The 20477-nt window shown below is 41.2% G+C and overlaps 1 pseudogene; it reads left to right on the top strand.

Moving 5' to 3' along the window:
- Positions 1-15996: 15996 nt before the first annotated feature.
- On the top strand, positions 15997-16883 carry LOC116932424 (annotated as a pseudogene).
- The last annotated feature ends 3594 nt before the right edge of the window (positions 16884-20477 follow it).

The raw sequence follows: 20477 nt of genomic DNA, 5'->3' as shown, positions 1-20477 counted from the left end.
AGCGGATAAAAATTTTACCGATGAAGATATTCTGCAACCACGATATATAATAGACAGGTAGAGCTACGGGCTAAATCCACCCGGCCCAAAAAGCGTCCCAGTTTGCGGAGCTGCCAGATCGCGAAATCCTAATGTCTCGCTTCTCAGCGGAGGGCGATGCTCTGCAGGGCCTTATGGGACTAAAACGGTTTTTGTTGGATATCAAATCCACAAAAGGCGTGTTAACTTGTAGCCCCTCAAAAAAATGATCTTTCTGCCAATGCGCTTCTTTCAAGGCAGTAAGATTATTTTTCCGACATGTCACATTTACGTTATGATTTTTCAAAAAAATTTCTTTGGGGGGGACCAATAGCGATTAGCCTGCCCTCACGTGACGTCTGTGTTACACGACTCGTTAAGTTGGGCAAGGTTGGGCAGTCGTGTGTGTTAAGAGCGTCTCAAAAGTTGGCTAAACAGCTAGTTCGACCTTCTTTAGAGTTTATTTTGATGTACAATTAAGACTAGCAACGTGGCAGCCTTGAGTTTGAGCAGACTACGAAGTCTCGGCTGTGAGCTGTCAGAAACAGTGTCGAGTCCAGATTTGTAATGCGATCAAATTCGGACTTTTCTCATATATTTTGGATTTGGTTTACATGGTAACTATTCAACATTTTTATAATAAGTGGAATAATGTCTTTTTTTAATCGGTTGTCAATTGTTTATTTGTTAGACACCAAATATAATAGAAAATGACCAAAACTTGTTTTGTTTTGGGTTGCAAGTCCGGTTATAAAACTGACCAAACAAAAATTTCTCTTTTTAAAGCCCCTTCTAATAAAATTCAATTAAAAAAGTGGCTAGATGTCAGCAGGAGGAAACCTCCAAAGATTAAGGGTGATATTTTCTTTTGTACAAACCATTTTCACGAGACAGACATCATAAAGTTTTCAACTAAGAAATGTATCGAACCTAATCAAGCTGTTCCACTGAAGGTGTGGAGACTTAAATCTGGTGCCTTACCTAAAACACCAAAAAGTGATAAAAATTAAAGTTCAAAAATTTTTTTGTCTATTTTTTTCTCGATTGCAGCTCTTGAGAAAATTGATATCCACCAGAAATTCTTTGTAATACCCGAAAAAGAAAGCAAAGAAATCCAAATGCTGCTGGTTTTGGTCTACATTTAGCAATTCCAACTATCGAAGACACAGTACCAGAAGAAAGTCATTTCAAAGAACATGTTCTTGATTCCAGTATAGTGGTGAATGCTGAATCTCGGGCAATAATAGAGCACAAACCTCCAGATCCCAGAACCTCAATTGTTTATCCAAATGAAGTGAAGCTTCCTCCAGGATGGGAGTGGATCGATGGAAACAATGCTGAATGTAGCAAAATTATCAAATCTGGCTCTAAAATGGTAGCCTTAAAAACGATTGAAATTCAAGGAAGTTCAATTCGCTGTCTAGTGAAAGGGGTTGAGGTTTCCTTAGATTCATTGTCAAGCATGTTTCAAAGTCTAGAAGATTTGCAACAAATATTTTGGAATTTTGAAAACTTAAAATTATGCCCTGGGGTTGTAAACCCGTTGTTACTGAAGATTGTTGGCACAGCAAAATGTGGAATCAAGAAGAAAAATTACTGGCGTTCGAATGGCTGCCTTCGTTTATCGAACAAAGGCATGTGTACTAACTGTTTCAAGCTTTCCGATTCCTTAAAGAAAAGGTTAACCAGGATGGAGCGTTTGGCCGAAAGAAAAAAAAGACTAGCCTCCAGATGTAAACTTTTAAATAAAAAACTCGGCCGTCGTGATGCAGCATTGATGGTAATTTAAAACTAACAAAATATTTTCAAAAACTCTCCTTTTAATTGAGTTTGTTATATTTCAGAAAGCTCGAAAAGAAACGCAGTCGATAAGATTTCAACTTAAAATAGCAGGAGAGAAGGCACTGACTCAATTAATCGAAAACTTGCATCCCCAGGTGGGCTTTACGTAGAAATTGTTTTAAAATGAACTTTTGAGTATTATTTTTAAATTTAATTTTAGTAATGCCGTGTCTGACAATAAAGCTTCCTTTTACTTAACAAACTCTTTAAAATGTTTTTTTGTAGGAAAGAATCGTCATTCAAACCATCTTAAAGAAGGCTTCTTATAATAATTCAAGATCTATGCGTTATGATACTGACTTTCTCATGGAGTGTTTGCTATTACGGATTCGATCAAAACAAGCATATCTGAAAATTAGTGAAAGAAAATTGCTTCCTCTCCCCTCTCTTTCAACAATCCGAAGACTTCTCAGTTGCATGCCCTGCTCATTTGGGAAAAACGAGTTTGCATTACAGGCTATCATGCGCAATTTGCAAGGGAAACCAAAGGCCATGAGATATGGGTCGCTTATCTGGGATGAGATGGCGATTAAGGAAGATTTGGTGTTTAATTCCCAAAAGCTTCAATTTGATGGCCACGTCGACTTTGGTGATGAGATTGTAATAACTAAACATGCTGATCAGCTAGCAGACCACACTTTATTGTTCGTGTTTCGACCTTATCTTTCCACTTGGATCCAACCTTTCGCCGTTTATGCAACAAAAGGTGCAGCCCCAGGAAACTCTCTGCATGAATTGATATGTAAGGCCATTGTTGCTTTACGATCACACGGAGCCATTGTCAAATCAGTCGTGTGTGATGGAGCGCAATCGAATAAAAGAGTTATGCATCTTTTTGGTGTTACTGGGAAGAGTGATGACAGTGAGGATACATTTACCCTTCCAGCAGACGTAAATAACAACAGTCTCCCTACTAATGGTTTGGTAAATCAAAACTGTGAGTCAGTTGATCCTGCTAATACCGAAATCATTGAACAAGACGATGCTGACTTAGAAGACTGGCCTGACGAAGAATGGGCTCCCAATAATGGACGAACTTTCGGGGAAAAGGAAAACAGCCAACATGAATCAAGCTTTGAACATTTATTGGAAGAAGGGGAAAGGATATACTTTTTCATAGATGTGCCTCACCTATTCAAATGCGTGCGGAATTACATATTTAACAAAAAACAATTGCAGGTGATAGAGATAAATCAGCAGATGCTATAAGGCTAAAGTAACTAACCAGTTCATCAGTTTAAAGGCTCGCCTGTCAAGTTTTCACATTTCGAGATGCTATACAAGACGGACACGAAAATAAACGGAGAATCATCTGATAAGCGTATTGTGCCCAAATGGACCGACGCTCACCTATATCCAACATCATTCCAGAAAATGAGTGTTCGATTAGCAGTACAGGTATAAAAACAGTATAAAGATATAAAAATAGCAGCTAAAGTTGAATTTGAAATAGGTATTGTCAAATAGAGCAGTGATCGGCTTTAAATACTATCGCACAATGCAAGTTAGCACAATGATTGACTTCATAGGTATGAGTTTTAAAGCAAGATAATCTTCATTTTAACTTTATGGACTTCACTTCCACATTAATAAGGGACGGAACACACTGAAGAGTTGGTACGGTTACTTAATGAATCCTTTGATATAATGAATGGACGGTGCTTTAAAAATGCAATATTCAGTTCGCAATGGGAATATAAAAGAAAGGTAGCTTTTTGCTTTCAAATATCTTTATTATAAAGTAAAGTACAAATCTTTTTCACAGAAACTTGGAGAACTGCTAAATGCACTGCAAGAAACTGAGTTGTGTTACAGACAGAAAAAAGGGAGTCCTTTTGTTGCACCAACCACGTTAAAAGCAATGAGAATGAGCCTTTTAAGCACAGTTGGTCTAACTGATGAATTATTAAACAAAGCCAAATTTAAGTACGTCCTCACTGGAAAATTTAACCAAGATTGTGTTGAGGTGAGTTTGTTTACCGAACAAAGTATTCAGGTTTCAGGTTGCTCACATTTAATTTCTCGATACAGAGGTTTTTCGGTATAATTCGATCTGCTGGTGGTGGACAGGTGGAGCCTACTGTTACCTCATTTCTTCATCTCTTCAGAATGCTTTGCATTTACTACCCAGTAAATTTTCACGTAAAAAATGGTAATGTGGATGAAGACTACATGAGGCTTCTTACCTCTTAATATGACTGCATGCTGTCAAAATTCAAAGAAAACGTCAAAGAGGCTGCAGATCTAAGACTTGGGTTTCAAGAAATCCTTCAAGAAGGATTTCAATATCTGGAGAAATTTCCCCGTGGGCAACCTACAGCAAATTCGGAGTTTTCTGAAGAATACGACACAGCAAATGAACACATAGTCTACGATTTATCTGGATATATTCTGTACGCTAGATCAAAAATGATCAAGTGCCATGACTGCTGGAAAACTCTGGAAACCACAAAGGACAAGCTGCCTGGAGATTTTCTGGCATCTGGCTTTTTGGATGTTAAAGACCGTGGGCGTCTCAAGTGGGCTACGCCAAACCTGTTTTACACAATTTCGGCAGTAGAACTAATACTTGACGAACATTTCAAGACAGCAAAAGGTTACCTAAAAGATTCATTTGAAGATGTTGTAACTAAACTAAGCAAACTCAAGCTGCCCCTCATTTGCTGTGATCAGCATCGTTCTGAACTAGTGCCAAAGCTAATTTTTGAGTATGTTGTGATACGCTTCCGTTTTAAAGCGAGAAACCGAAAAAATGTTCTTCTCGCTAAGGTCACAGCTCAACGCCACAGCAACATGAAACAATCAAAATTAATCAGTACAAAAGCATCAAAAGAATCCACAGCAACTCAATATCTGCCTGAAAGAATGACAACAAATTTGATGCCAACGGTAACAGATGCAAACAATAATCAAAATGCTTCAACTTCACAAGAAACAAATGTCTGCGTCCAACCTGCAGTAAACAAAGCTCCAGAAAAAAAGGCCAGGAGGTGTGGGAAGTGTCGACAAGAGGGTATATTACATTCTTTAAAAACTTTATTGCATATATATAACATCTTTTGCATTTACAGGGCACTACAAGAACCGATGTTCGAATTGAAAAACAAATTGACAAACTCATTGAAAATAAATGATACCTTTTTTCATTAACAGACCACAAAAAAGCCAATATCTATCTTGAATAAAGAACAATTGACCAACCAATACAAATCATAGAATTATTCGATTTATTATAAAAATGTTGAATAGTTACCATGTAAACCAAATACAAAATATATGAGAAAAGTCCGAATTTGATCGCATTACAAATCTGGACTCGAAACTGTTTCTGACAGCTCACAGCCGAGACTTCGTAGTCTGCTCAAACTCAAGGCTGCCACGTTGCTAGTCTTAATTGTACATCAAAATAAACTCTAAAGAAGGTCGAACTAGCTGTTTAGCCAACTTTTGAGACGCTCTTAACACACACGACTGCCCAACCTTGCCCAACTTAACGAGTCGTGTAACACAGACGTCACGTGAGGGCAGGCTAATCGCTATTGGTCCCCCCCAAAGTAATTTTTTTGAAAAATCATAACGTAAATGTGACATGTCGGAAAAATCATCTTACTGCCTTGAAAGAAGCGCATTGGCAGAAAGATCATTTTTTTGAGGGGCTACAAGTTAACACGCCTTTTGTGGATTTCATATCCAACAAAAACGGTTTTAGTCCCATAAGGCCCTGCAGAGCATCGCCCTCCGCTGAGAAGCGAGACCTTAGGATTTCGCGATCTGGCAACTCCGCAAACTGGGACGCTTTTTGGGCCGTTTTTAAGCCGTATCTCCTCATTGCCGAAGCTCTACCTGTCTATTATATATCTTGCTGCAACCATTAAGTCCAGGAAACTTCGCCAATCCATTTCGACCTTCATCAGAAGATAATGTGTCCACCACCGAAAAACAGAACGACGCAACACAGATGATTCATCACGATACAATTAACGAGGGCGATTCTGCACGCTCTGTTAATGACTCAGATGTACGTCCATCAACCGAGGCTGAGGTAGATGCGTCGACCGAGATATCAGAAAACCTTCATGTTAACAGACGCCTGCAACGCAGTCGAAGGATGCCTCTGCGTTACAGAGATTGGTTCCAATAACGCGAAATGCGAACGAAGTATCAACGCTGGATATTACGACCTCAATGTTATCAGATGTCACTCAATTTTATTATACTAGAGAAACCATCAACCATATCACAACCCTCTTTCATTTCCCACTTTCATCTCTACAACGTCAACAACCCGTTCACCATGAACCACTACCACCACAGCAGCCGGCCGACCAAGTCTGGGTGCAACAGCAGCAGTCAGCGGTGCAAGATTGGTCAGAGCCGCAGCAACAGGTCGTCTATTCAACTAGCCGGGCATCAGATTCGGACGGAGAGAACTCCTGGATCCAAAAGTAGCACCGCTATGAAGAAAGCCTACAGGCTAGGACTGCCCTTATGCAAATAGGCTTCAATTCTATATCCGGAACAAAAACTGGCGTGATGTGGTAGACACAGTGAAAAGGATCCTGGATCTCGAGGGGGCGAATCGTCATTCTCCGCTTTATGGATGGCCGTCTTCTTCGTGGGACGCGTCCTATTACCGCTCTAACCAAGGAGGTGAAGCGTAAGCACGAGTAAAGCACGCACCGAATACGATCCCGACTGTCATGAAAATGCTTATGGCATCAATATATCTTTTCTATCATTCGTTGTCTTCCGTCTCCCATTCCTGTATCCTGTTGTCTTTTCCTTTGCCATTTTGTCTCTTTTTGGTTCATTTGTTGAAAATTTGCCTGCAGTAAATAAAGTAGTAAAATTTACAACGATTGTTAATTTATCTATTTTGGCTAGTAAAACATAAAAGGGCACTAAACAAGTAGCGATAGAGCGGGAAAAATAGTTTTATGGTTCGTAGCGAGGAGGGTCGCACCGTCAACATACGACGGGTTACACGGTTTAACCGGATCAAAAGCTTACTCACCTTGCGTCGGTTCACCCCAGTAACCCGAACCGCCATCGACCCGATGAACAACGTCAAACCGTTAACACTTTTCTTTTCTGTAGCAAATGAATTTTTGCTGAAATTTTTAAATATTTTTGAAATAAATCAACGTCCTTTTGCATTAGTTCAAATTGAATATATTATTACAACCATACAGTAATTATACATGGTAAGTTTAAAAAATAAAAACAATTTAACTCCACAGTAGCTTCTGTACTGTCCCCGATTTCATACGTTCTTCTATGTTCTTCATTCATTCATCCGCCTCCACCAGCCCATTGCGAGCGCTCTCCTTAACTCCAGCGATCCTGGAGAAAAGGTATCGTGACATGGAGAGGCGCAGCATCCAACAGATGAAGGCCGCAGTCGAAGAAAAGGGTTACGACCGCTTCATCGCCCTTGCGATGCGACTGGATGATCTGGAACCACCCTGGTCAACCGAGGATCAGGGCGACGGGGAACCTCAACCCCCCAGCAAGCGGCCACGTCACTGAAGACGACGCCTAGAATTTATTTGTTTCTGAAAAGTTTTAAAATCCCGAAATCTTACAGTAAACCGTTATATAGCTGTCAATATATGTTTTATGTTCCAGCAAACTCTGTTTTAGTAAAAGAAAATTCAAATAATAAACAAAGCACCAATAATTCCCAAAGAGGCAAAGAACAAAACAAAACAAACAAAAAAAAACCCACTCGGAAAGGAAAGGAAATCGAAACAATAGAAAGATAAAAAAAAACAGCATACTTAACAGAACCGAAAAGAAAAATGTCTTTAATGTGATGAGTTTTCCATAAGAAGAATAGAAAAAAATCAAAAAAGAATAACACTTTCTTAACTCTCTCTAACAAAAAATAAATAAATAAATAAAATAAAACAGAGTATTGTGGAATAAATATGAAACTTTTTGTGTATGTTCTCAGATATCAATGTTTATCTTTGCTGTTATTTCTACGAAATGTTTATCTTACTTTTTTAATTCTTTTCTTTATGTTTATTCCATAAAAATTAAATTATAACGAATTTCGGTTCGATGTTAAAAAAAAGACTGACGTGCGAAATACTCACTTTATCTAAGTTCCAAATTTTGTTAAACAATACCATACTTCACACTTACACTGACACTAACACCTCACACTTAGTCGAACACTGAAACACTGAATTACTGACCCACTTTTCGTTTTACAAGTTACAACCTCCCTTTCCCTAGTTTTTCCCGAATATACGCCTTTGTACCATTTACACCACACATATAGCAGCGCTAACGCTAGCGCATTCCGTTATAGAGTTGGCTAACGTCCGAAGTTGCCAGTTCGATGAAATTGTAAAAAAAAATTGGACACGAACTAGTAACAGTTCTTGCATGGTGGCTTATGGAGTTTCGCCCGTTGTAGTTTTAGTTTTAATTTTTCCCATTGAAATTATCTTCCGTTCCATTCATAATTGGATTACAAAATTCCTTCGTTACCAGGTAATCTTGTAATTTTTATTTGACCTCGATATAGATGTACATTATTTATTATTAATTTTTTTGTAGACGTGTTTACTTTCTGTAGCAGACAAATGGATGTTGTAGAGGAAAATAGCGGGCTGATAAGGGATCCCATAATAACAATCTGTGAATTAAGTGACTATGCACAGGGACTTGATGAAAAAGACAAACGAAAGTATGTAGAAAAACTAGTTAAATGTGAAATAGATTGCCCATTTTTTATTCCATTGTTTGTTTTTAAAAAAGCCAAAGTGACCTAATTTGCATAAGTTCCTCTCGGCTTTCTAAAGACTTTTTCATTGAATTTTTACCTCCCCTCCCTTCCCATTAAAATAAAATTCTGGAAAAAAAATGGGGACGTTCTCACTATTTATGAGAACGTACACACAAAAAATAGTACCATTTGGGTAAAAATTGCAGCAGTGAGAGAACCGCAAAAACGGCGTTTTTGCATAAGGTTCTCCCAGGCTTCCAAAGAGTTCTGGTAGGTACTGTATAATTTCTCTTTTATTATTTTCCTTTATTTAGAATTAAGAAACCCACACGATGACTTAGAATAGTTGGCTATAATATTGTTCCGTTTTATTTTTGTCTGTACCGTTTCCCCTATGTTTCGCATATAAAAATGTCGCCATTGCCATATCTACTGCTGCTATTTTTTTTTGGCCTAAACGCACGTGCAATTCAAACGAATTTGTGCTACTGCACAAAGCCGTTGAATATGGAAATTATTCAATTTACTGATGCTGACTGCTAGCCAGAAGCGAATAATACCAGTGCCATTCAATTGAGATACGCTGTCTATAGTAATGAACGCTCCGCGGTAAAATTTCTTGGTTTTATTAGCGCAAAGTGGAGAAACATTCGCCATGTAACAATGACCTTTTTCGGACAATTGGTGATTGTGCCTGACAAAACTTCCATTGATACGATGCCAGCAGAGTGCAATAGTATGATTAATAATAAGAAATGCGGTGGCCATGACATGATTCTTTCGGACGATAAATACAGTACCCACCAAACGATCAGGTACTCCCCCGTTTCTTTAGTGCATTCTTGTTGCGCTAAGGGTCTTAGGCAAACTTTAATATATTTTTAATGGTAATAGATTTCTTTTTCTTTTTCCTCTATCAGAAGGAACTTGAGTTTTTGATACCAGCACCCCTGGTGGCGCAAGCCCAAGTTATAATTTTCTCTCCAAAACATCTGAGTGTACCAGCATTGGAGTATAGGAAAGGATTGTTTAGTTAATTTAATTCTAATACATACACTATATTCGAATAGAGAAAATAATAACGCTTTGTATGGCATAAAAATTTAAGTTTTGAATGTTTTAAATTATTTTATTTATATTTTTGAAAATGCTGGTTTTAACATGGCGCTTATAGGGGGGAAAGTGGTGTACATAATCATATGAACGATACTCTAGCGCCTTGGGTGTAATTCCTACGATATTTTCATGTATAGACAACTTTTAGAGCACTTTCTCCTCTGAAAGAGGAAACAAGAAAATAAATTTAGCTCTTACCAGTAAAAAGATATTAAAGTTTTCCTAAAACTCATAATGCCATCAGAATGCAATAAAACAACGAAGTTTTACCTAATCGTTTGGTGGGTACTGTATGTATTTACACGTTATCCGGAAATTGTCGGATATTGGTTACGAACCATCGACTCAGAAATTCTGAACTCTGCGCTTGAACAAGTGCAGTTGTATGAACGAATGGAAGATGAAGATTTCCCGACACCAATCGGAAAGCTTCCGCAGCTGCCGGTGCCCTATCGCACAACCATTTAACTCTAGTTTGGGACACGACATACACCCATAAAACTCGAGATACAACTCGAGTTGTTGAATCTGGAATTGGGACACTGATGCAAAAACCAGAAGATGAAAAGTATTTTCGCCTTTTGAACGACGAGTTTCAGCTAGATTTTCATCTAACTCTTCGGCCACCTTGCGTTCCAATTCAAGAACATTGCTCGAACCGAACGACAAGTTTTTACATCGTCGGCCAATCAAAATTGATTCTAATTACGGCGGCCATCATGGAAAAGTTTCCGCCAATCACCGTAGAGACTCCCGCGCCATCTAGTGCTAAAGACTTAGATAGAACGGCTAATAAACAAAATATACGAGACCACGTTACCGATCGTGAGAATGAATTATTGCGTATGATTAAAATGTTAGAATGTAATGCCCGGAAAGCAAAACATGAAAGAGCAATTGCAGCCACTCGGTATAACAGTTGGCATGCCGCTTCGCATTTAAAATTACCACAGTGCACGATATACAAGCTTTTGGACAGACTACCGTTGTGATTCAGTTTAAATGCCACATTTGAGACTGTTATCGCGTTTTGTGGACCGCAGCCGAAATTTAACAATTACACCATTAATGTTGATGGCTGGGAATTAGCAAAATATTCCCCATGCTATTGGACAAATGGTTTCGTCAACTTCAAGGATTAGTCTTACGCATTCCCTAACAACACCAACCAACCAAGGATAGACCCCAAAACTGTATTGCCGGAACAAACGCTAGCACATTCCTTCCGTTACGACGACGTAAAATTCTTCGACAACGATCATCGCAGCAACCCAGCCTTAAGTGATATTTTACTTAACCACGTGAATGTCGTGGCCGCCATGAATGAAGTGCGCCTCCTGACTTTTCATTAAATCATCGTCCTAGTGCGACAAGTGTTTTAGTGACAGCCGCGGATGTAGAGCATTATACCAGCTGGTGGAAGATCACCAAAGTCTCTCATAAGCTTCCTCCTTATAGTTGTGGTTTTAGTCGTCTTACGCATCTGCTACTGTTTGGGTCTTTTTGGAATCATCTGGGAAGTATGCTGTCGCCCCATGGAAGACTCTGACACTTTGGGCACTCAACGAACCACCACAGTCTGATGTCGGATTACGGGACGTAATCTCGTACCACTGGGAGCGATGTTACGAAGGCCTACAAATACATTTACCTATTATGCTCACATTTTTGTTCTCTTATATTTACTCTTGTTTATATTTTATTGTATCTGCATTTTACTCTTTAATTTACTTCCCTATATATTTTATTTTCTCATATTATTTTCATCAAGTAGTGTAATCCGCATAGTAGCCGTTAGTCATCGACGTATCGGCTAAGACCTAATTGAACACCTGCGTCTGACTAACGTGCGCTACGCATATCGCGTGACTAAAAACCACTGACTGATTGGTTGCACGCGCGTCACCAATCAATCTTTTAGATAAAAATCTTATGATTGGCTGTACGTGTTGCACGTCCATGTGCCATCCATCCATCCATCTGACTGTTTCTCTCATTCTCTCTCCGACGTCTCAACGAGCCGTGTTTTTATAGTTTCTTCCGTCACGTTCTCGCCGTATCGCTCGCGCTACGACGTGAGCTGAATTTAAGATGACTCCCATTATGTCTCTGTTCCTATTTTTGTTTCTTGTACTGTTATGTCTACTCCAGTGTAGTTTTATGGCCTTAGTTAACAATACACATTTTATTATTTTTTGATGCTCGTAATGCCACCCACCCTCACACGGGGATGTATTACAATAGGTAAACGACACGGTCATGATTCTTTCCATGTTTTTGAAATAGATATATCCTTTTAGTGGTCCACTCGGAGCATGCATTCTGTAAAACCATGTCAGGCAAAGGAAAATAATAAATCATATTTTCTTTTCTTTTTTGAGGTCGTAGTAAATTGTTACCTTAGCGGTGTGCCCAGCTGCTCCAGTGGCTACTGCCTTAGCCGGATTGTCTGCTGTTAAAGCTGCAATCTTAATTGGTAATCGTTGCATTTCTCCAGATGTCACTTCCACATCTATGCCCCCTTTCATTTGCAATGAATCCATTTCCTTAATGAATGTAGTAAAGTACGCGTTTATTTCTTCAGGTTTACTCATCCCATGAAATACACCGATTGTTAAGTGCTGCCCTCTCCCCTCTCTTGTCGAATTGTGTTACCATGTCTGTTTCCCGTTTTGTATAGTTCCACCCCTAGATGGCAGATCGAACTTGAGTCGACAATACATCTCTCTGACATTTAGAGAGTGAGTCAGGATTTAGCCCGACGTACGACAGGAAATTAAGAAGGAGCCCTGCGTTAGATGGCTACCTGTCGCGTGAGACCTTAAAAAGGAGCCCTGCATTAGCTGACTACCCTTCGAGATTATGTAAATAAATTATAATTGTCTATCATTTTGTGTCATTTTTGTTGTAAGCTTTAATTGTGCAAGTGATCATTTTTAAAAACTGTAACACAATGGGAAATGAATTGGTTTCTTCTTTGAAAAGACCTAGCAGATGCCAGATGCACTTGTACTACTCCTTGTTAACGGAATTCCATTAATATTACTTAACAATTGCACTGGCTTGCTGAGGGGAAACATCAAAATTCGTCGTAGTTGGTCTTGCAAGCCTTTTAAAATTCGTGATGATAATTTCCTCCGTCTATATTGTAAGGACTCCCGCTAGAGTTAAGACTTTAATTAGAATAAAGTTAACTGCATTTAGTTTAAGTGTGTACAACCTCATATTTCTCCCCCCATCCTTGACCTCCTTTCTACGCTATCTCTTTTATTATTTTATTGCCCCCTTCCGCTGACCAAGGTGTCAATGCCTCCACCTTATCTCTCAACCTTCTTTCCCTTTTTTTTGCACCGGTTCACATTTCTTCATGAACTGGTTGCTGATGTTTTCTTTTTTATTACCCCACGCCAACCTTAGCGTCCCCAAACCAACTAGTGGTATAAAACCCAAAACACGATTTCTTTTCGCCAGTCTTCTTCTAGCTAGTGTGTGTATTAGTTCTTTTGTAGCTGTGTAACCGACTTGTTAGTGTTGGAGACGGTATTAGTTCTCTTGTAGCTGTGTAACCAACTTGTTAGTGTTGAGGACGAGTTGAATAAACGATTCACACCCTGCCATCGTTACGTCCTTTTCTTCGTCCAACGTTACAATACCCAGTGGAAGCCGTCTTCAAACCGTACCGCCTGGCATCAGAATGGAGTCAACGCAAACGTAAGTACTACAATTGTTTATTCGTTATTTTTAAAAGTTAAATCCGTCACCCCCGTGACGGATTAATTATTGCAATATCTCGTAGATGTAATATTCTTGGCGTATAGAGTAAAGTACGAGAATCCTTAGGAAGATGACTAAAAAACTATTCTGTTGTTTCAACTCCCGTAATCTGTTAACAAAGAATTTGTTGCAGCATCGGTGGATTGTCTGTATAATGCCCATCTTGCTAGGAAATGGCTCAGCTCCAACTTCTTATCATCAGATCTTGCGATCTAATAAAAAATTTTTCTCTAAAATCTAAACTTGATTCGCCGTCGCTTGACGAAAAAAACTCATCACTATCAAAAGATGATATACTGAAACTGCCTTCCAAATCTTCATCGATAAGAAAATTTTTATAAGCAGTTTTCCATTCTTAAAGTTTTGGGTTCGTTGACTTCTTGATCTACATTTTCTATTTGACTGTAGAGACGCTTTAGTCTGTTTTGTTCTTTTCTTCTTCCGACAGAAGTTTTTCTATATTTCTGCTCACGGAATGAGCTAATGATCTTAAATAAATGAACTTATCTGATAGAAGAAAAAGTCGTCTGCTTTACATTACCACTATGCCAATTCATTAAAATAAAATGTAAACAACGCTAAATATCTTAGTTTAAAGTCAAAGTTTATAAATGCATGACTACCAGCAGTTTAAAAACATCAAAGAGTTATTGTTTAGTTTAGTACTTATCGTATAATTTAACATCTTCTAAATTTGTTATGTATCGATGAGTAACATGAAACACTATTTAGTGTCACAGAATTTCATTAATCGTCAACGCCGCTAAATATGGATAGGTTTCAGAGAAATCTTTTGAATCGACACCTTCCAACAACTTAAAACTACGAAACAGTTTTTTTTACAATTCAGAACTTGTTGCATCATTTGACTTCTTTTACATTGCTTACGTATAGAAGATAAATATGTTATACTATTCCGTGTCATATAATTTTATATTCCATTCTGAGATTGTTCCTCACGTGGAAACGTATGAATGTTTCATTGTCCAGCTATTTTTTCACTTGATTATTACGCCTTTTTATAAATGTATTCATAGTTGTTTAAATCAGTTTCTTCATATGAAGCGAGATGATCAGAAAAAATGTCAAAAAAGGACAACAAATATTTTGCAGTAGAATTGGTGCTGGAAGACTCATTTTAGTGGTTACTGGGTCGGGGTCATGGCAAACAAAGATAAAGAAAAGGAAAATCTCAAGCAGTGACGAAGAAAAAATAACAGTGTATTATCCCCCATCCAGTTGACACTACACAAGTTGACGAAGAAAATATTGGTCCTCACACCACATCGCAAATTTTGTCCTCAGCAAAGGGTCCGATAAGCACAGCAAGTTGTGAGCTAACCCCCGTGGAAAATATTTGGTGGCTTAAGTGTCAGCCATAGACGAACAGGTTAAGAGAAACGGTGACGAGCTAGTGACTTTTAAAAAAATACTTGGAGTGACCTGTGGAAATGGTACTTACGTTTTCAAAGGCCCAGCTGTGGCCTTTTCATAGAAACTGCTTGTGAGCCAGCTCAATACCACTTGATTGAAGAGTCGTTAAGGGAAAATACTACTTTACAACAAATGGTAATATAGTTATTACTTGTTTCCTCTTTAAATGCTGAATCGGCGAAAACCGCATTGCCCCGATCTGGCAACGTTTAATTGTATTTTGCGCCTTTCTTTATCTCTCCCCCCTTCTTCTTCTCTCTCTGTCAGTCTTATCACCATTTTATCGTCTGCTGAAAGCGTGGTTTGCCTGAGCGAACGCATAGTCTCTGTTCTCTGAGAGATTTACTGGTTTCTATCATTGCGGTTATTTGTTGTCATTTAGTGATATTTCTATCATTGCATCAGGTATGATAATTCATTGTCCGTATTATGTGTATTTGAATCTAAACCAATTTGTTTATTCAGTTGAAATCTTCCGTGATTATATTTTGGCCTGTGATTGTGAGACATTGTGATTCATGTCCTTTCTTCACGTCATTGGTAATCTTCACTTATCGTTATGACCTGTGCCTCTTTCTAATTCAATGTTTCCTTTACCAGGTTGATCTGTCATCTTTCCAACTTGTGCGAGTGATCATTACTCTTTCTTTCTGTTGTTTATGTGTGTCCTGTTATTTCCCAGGTATTACGCATCATGATTTTCTTCCCTTTCACTATGCTAACTAATTCTCTTATAAGGAACCTTCAACTTCAAAGAATATTACACAACATTTCGTCACAGACTTTCTAGTCCGTTACTGTCAGCTGCTCGCAACAGCTGACCCAACTTGTAATCATTTTCAGGTTCTCGTCTAGTGAGAACATTTGGTCCTTCGAACCGGAGCTGAGTTCCTTACAGCTCCATACAAGATTTATTTACATCTTTACATTCATTAGTCCAGCCAGTTGAGTTTTCAACCGGCGGTTATATCTTGCTAGAGGGGTCTACCTGCTGGCTATCGACTTTATTCAGAATCTCATCTCAAGTCTTACCATCTCATAGCACGTCGGTGCACTTTCGTTCGGTGCCCAACATGGACGATGGGTCGCCAGCTGGCGGGGAAGAAGCAAACGAGGAGGTCGTCGAAAGACTAGCAGCCATAAAGTCAAGAAGAGCGACGTTGCGTCGCCAGATCACGATGACCAACCGACAGATCGAATCAGTCATCAATGTAAGAGGTTCAAGAGGAGCCTCGATAGGACTTCTACGCCACGTCGAAGAATTGCTGCTGGAGAGCACACGGCTGTACTCCGAGATATTGTCGATCCAAGACGACGACGTTGAGGCCGAAAGACAAGATTCTAATCACTTAACCTACATCACACGTTCGAGTGAGCTGGCCACTGCTGCACAAGTCTATTTGATCAGCCGAGAAGGAGATGCAGAATCGGTCATCGAACGAAACATCATCCCGAACCCATCACCTCCAATCGACCCATCATCAGTGCAGAGAAGGGAACGTGCTTGTCAGGAAGAGATCGCCAGCGCGTTGCTGAGAGCAGAGCAAGCTCGTGAACGAGTGGATCGGGCCTGGCAGGAAGCGGATGAAACTCAAAATGCCCTCAGGTAGTTGGGAATAGAGAATCCAAGAAGGAATCAGCCGCCCGAAGAGGACCAGCTTACGTCTGTTAGTCAACGTCCTATTCCTCCAGCCGAGGATGGGTTGAATCAGCAACGTCGAATTAACATCAACAACAATCAAGAAAATCCTGACACATGGATCGACTTATGCAGTGCGAGCCTGCTTCCACCTGTTGTCACCACTCATAGCGTGCGTTCATCCGTGTCGGCCGAGCTAGAGGTTTCGAAGGAAAGGCGCTCGAATGGTTCTCCTGGATTGATCTATTCAGGGCGCTAGTACACGACACTCCTAAGTCAGCTGGAGAGAAGCTGGCGCTTCTGAAGAGCTATTTACGTTGAGACTGTTTGGATTTAGTCTACGGACTTGGAGGTGGAGAGCCAGCTTATATCGATGCTCTTGTTCGTCTGAAACAGACTTGTGGACGGCGTGACGTCATGAGAGCAGCCCATCATCAAGCCATCGGAAAGCTCTAGCCAAAGCAGGATCCATGATCATTCAAGCGATTTGCGGAGAGGATCCGCACTCATCTATCCGATCTCAGCAAGATCGGGGAGACCGGCACAACGGATCTGATCGAGAAAATTTGCTTGAAGCTTCCGTTGCACGATCGATTGGCCTGGAATGAAGGGAGGCGAGGACAGATTGAAGATCAAAGTCTGGATGATTTCGGGATTTGGCTGTGTTCTCGCGCTTCCGCGTACCAAAACGCTTTCAGCATAGCAGCAGACCAGGTCAATCCAGCCTCGAGCAAACAGTTTAATCAGAAACGTCAAGCCCGGACAAATCAGAGTTCGGCCAAGTAATTTGACGGGCAGAAAGGGGAGTTTAGTCGCTTTAACAGTAAGCCGTTCCGTTTTAAGTGTGAGAAGGATCATCGATTGGTTGAGTGTGAGGATTTTAAATCACTTTCCGTCGGGGAGCGTCTCACATTCTGCAGGCGTCGACGTCTTTGCTTTTGCTGCTTTTCAACCAAGCATTCAGTTCGTGAATCCGACAGACGGAGGCTATGCAAGCGTTCCGGTACTATCATTATCAGTTGCTGCATGGCTCCACCAGAGAAGGCCCGTCGTCAGAGAAGGAGATTGAAGAGAAAGCAAGACCTACGACAGCGAGGACTGGTGCACCACAACGGGTAGGAATGGGTATACTGCGACTATCAGTGATGGCCGAAGATGGCAGTTGGGTTTTAGCCAACATTTTTATCGACGAAGGAAGCGACTCGACTCTAATGCGCAGTGCGTTTGCCAAGGCTCTGAGGCTTCGTGGGCCACCTTAGTTTCTAACCGTGGATGGAGCCGGTTGAGTAATCACTCGTTATCGTTCGAAAAGGATCCAATTTCGGGTTCAAGCCGCAGATTAAGAGGTCCTGTCTTTGGAAGGATCCACTATGAAGAAGGTGGCTAGTTTAACACCTGTGACAGACTGGCATAAGGAGAAAGCCCAATTGTCCCACTTAGCGAGTCTTCCGTTCGGGGAGACAGGAGGAGGAGTTGACATTTTAGTTGGATTAGATCACGCTCATTTAGTAGCGGTCATTGAATCAAGAGTTGGAGCGGAGAAAGAGCCCATTGCCTCCAAGACGGCGTTCGGGTGGATCGTGTGAGGCGTTGTTGAAGGTCGAGTAAACTTCAGATCCGTTCGGAGCTGCAAGATATCCGGAGGCACCTCGTTAGCCAATCTAACCGCGGAAATGCGTCGGTTTGCGATACCGAAGACTATGGAACTGAACATCAGATTGGGTGTATCTCAACCGAGAACAAGAGAGCCCTCGAGATCGTCCAGAAGAAAACGAAACGATTAGAAGTTGGTTACGTGGTACCAATCATCTGGCGTGAGGGAGAGCCCAACTTAGACAGCAATCGTCAGATGGCGGAGAATAGATTTTGGAGCCTGTTGAGCCGTTTCAGACGTCAACCAGAGTTCGAGAAGGATTATCGAGCGGCCGTTCAGAAATACGTAGACCAGGGTTACGCATCCCATGTTCCGGATCCAGCTAGCGCTCGGTACTTTCTAGCACATCACGGAGTATATAAAGGAAAGAAACTACGAGTAGTCTACGACGCCGCCGCTGCCTTCAAAGGGAAATGTCTGAATGACGCAATCATCAGTGTTCCAGCCTTGCAGCCATCATTGGCCGCCGTCATCACCCGTTTCCGTGAAGGAGAGATTGCCTGGGCCTCGGATATCGAGGCCATGTTCAGCCGTTTTCGTCTTTCTAGCAAAGATCGTAACTACTTCTGCTTTTTGTGGCAGGAAAAGGACGCTGCTGAGCCAATTGTTTGTCGAATGGATCGACTCCCATTCGGAGTCAACTGTTCACCGTTTGTAGCTATCTACACAGTCCGTCGCATCTTAGAAGACGCCGGAGTGCCAGAAAATGTGATCCAGGCCGTCAAGGAGAGAATGTACGTCGACGACTATTTGGGTTACGCCTCATCCGTAGCAGAAGCAGTCGAGGAAGTCGTCACCGTCAAGAATGCATTGAGCAGCTCAGATCTGAACCTCCAAGGCTAGATTTCAAATTCCAGTGATTTCCTGCGAGCAGTATCGAGAACGGAGCCGGCAACTGATCCAGCCTCTTCTCATCCGATAACGGGTGAAGGCACAGAAAGAGTGCTCGGAATCGTCTGGGATCCAAAGGCTGATCTGCTGGGATTCAAAGTGGACAAGATGCTAGATTTCGCGTTTTCAAGAGTTGATTTGGTCAGCAAAGTGGCCAGCGTCTTCGACCCGTTGGGGACTGCATCGCCTTTTATCGTCAAGGCTAAGATTCGTTTGAGAGTTCTGGGTCTCAAAGGGCTCGGATGGACGGATTTGATGGCTGGTGACAAACGAACGACGACGACGAACGACGTTTGAAATTGGGTGGAGAAACTGGTTTCTCTCTTTAGAGCTGCTCAACACGTTGAAGATGCCACGATGTCTATTTCCCGATCGAATTAAGATCTCCATGGTTGAGCTTCACGCTTTTGGAGACGCTTCGGAGGAAGCTTATGCTGCCGTTATTTACCTTCGTGTTGTCTACTCGGATGGACGGATCCTGGTGCGCCAAGTCAAGGCAGCCAATAAGATTGCACCGAAGAAAACTATTTCAGTTCCTAAGTTGGAGTTGAATGCTGCGTTGCTGGGTGATCGCCATCTTCGAACGGTTCATTCCATCCTCGAGCTAATGATCCAGCGGCGTTTTCTCTGGACGGATAGCAGTATGGTCCGGAATTGGATCTGAGCGACCGCAGCTTCCTACCAAGTCTTTGTGAGCAATCACGTCGGAGAAATTCAGACCATCACGGAGCCGGAAGAGGCGTTTTATTCCAGGAGTAATATATCCATCTGATTTCGCCACCCGTTCGTCACTCGATGAACAGCCAACGCCGTCGGCATGGTTGAACGGGCCGGACTTCTTACTTCAATCAGGAGATAGCTGTCTAGTGGATCTTTCATGGATGGCCGTGACTGAAAAAATGCGCTCAAGCCACTTATATTCTGCTTCCGTAAAGAGAGATGCGGGTCTTTGGAAGGAGATTCAAATAGGACGAGAAATACCAGGAGCTGGTCAAGGCGTGTCAGTCGGAGGTATACGAAGAGGAATTGCATCGTCTCAAGAGGAGCAAACCGCTCCACTCTACTTCCAGTTTGCTGGCCTTGGCTCCTGTTCTCGGTCCAGATGGCGTGTTACGGCTTGGAGGACGTGCTGGGCCCGCAAAACTACCGTATGATCAGTTGCATCCACCTCTACTTCCCGGAAGCCATCCATTTACCGAAAGGATCATTATTGCCTTCCATGAACACCTCAAGCATGCTGGTACGGACTTCCTCCTCTCTTATATTCGCCAGCATTTCTGGATCACAAACGAGAGTTACGAGAAGCAGTGGAGAAGATGTATGCCGAGGAAGCCCTTCGGAAGTTCCTGAAGGAAGTCAGCATCAAATGG

The sequence above is a fragment of the Daphnia magna genome, linkage group LG9, assembly GCF_020631705.1.
Source record: "Daphnia magna isolate NIES linkage group LG9, ASM2063170v1.1, whole genome shotgun sequence".
NCBI lineage: Eukaryota > Metazoa > Arthropoda > Branchiopoda > Diplostraca > Daphniidae > Daphnia > Daphnia magna.
Note: the sequence above shows the minus strand (reverse complement) of the source record. Positions and strands in the feature narration are given on the sequence as shown.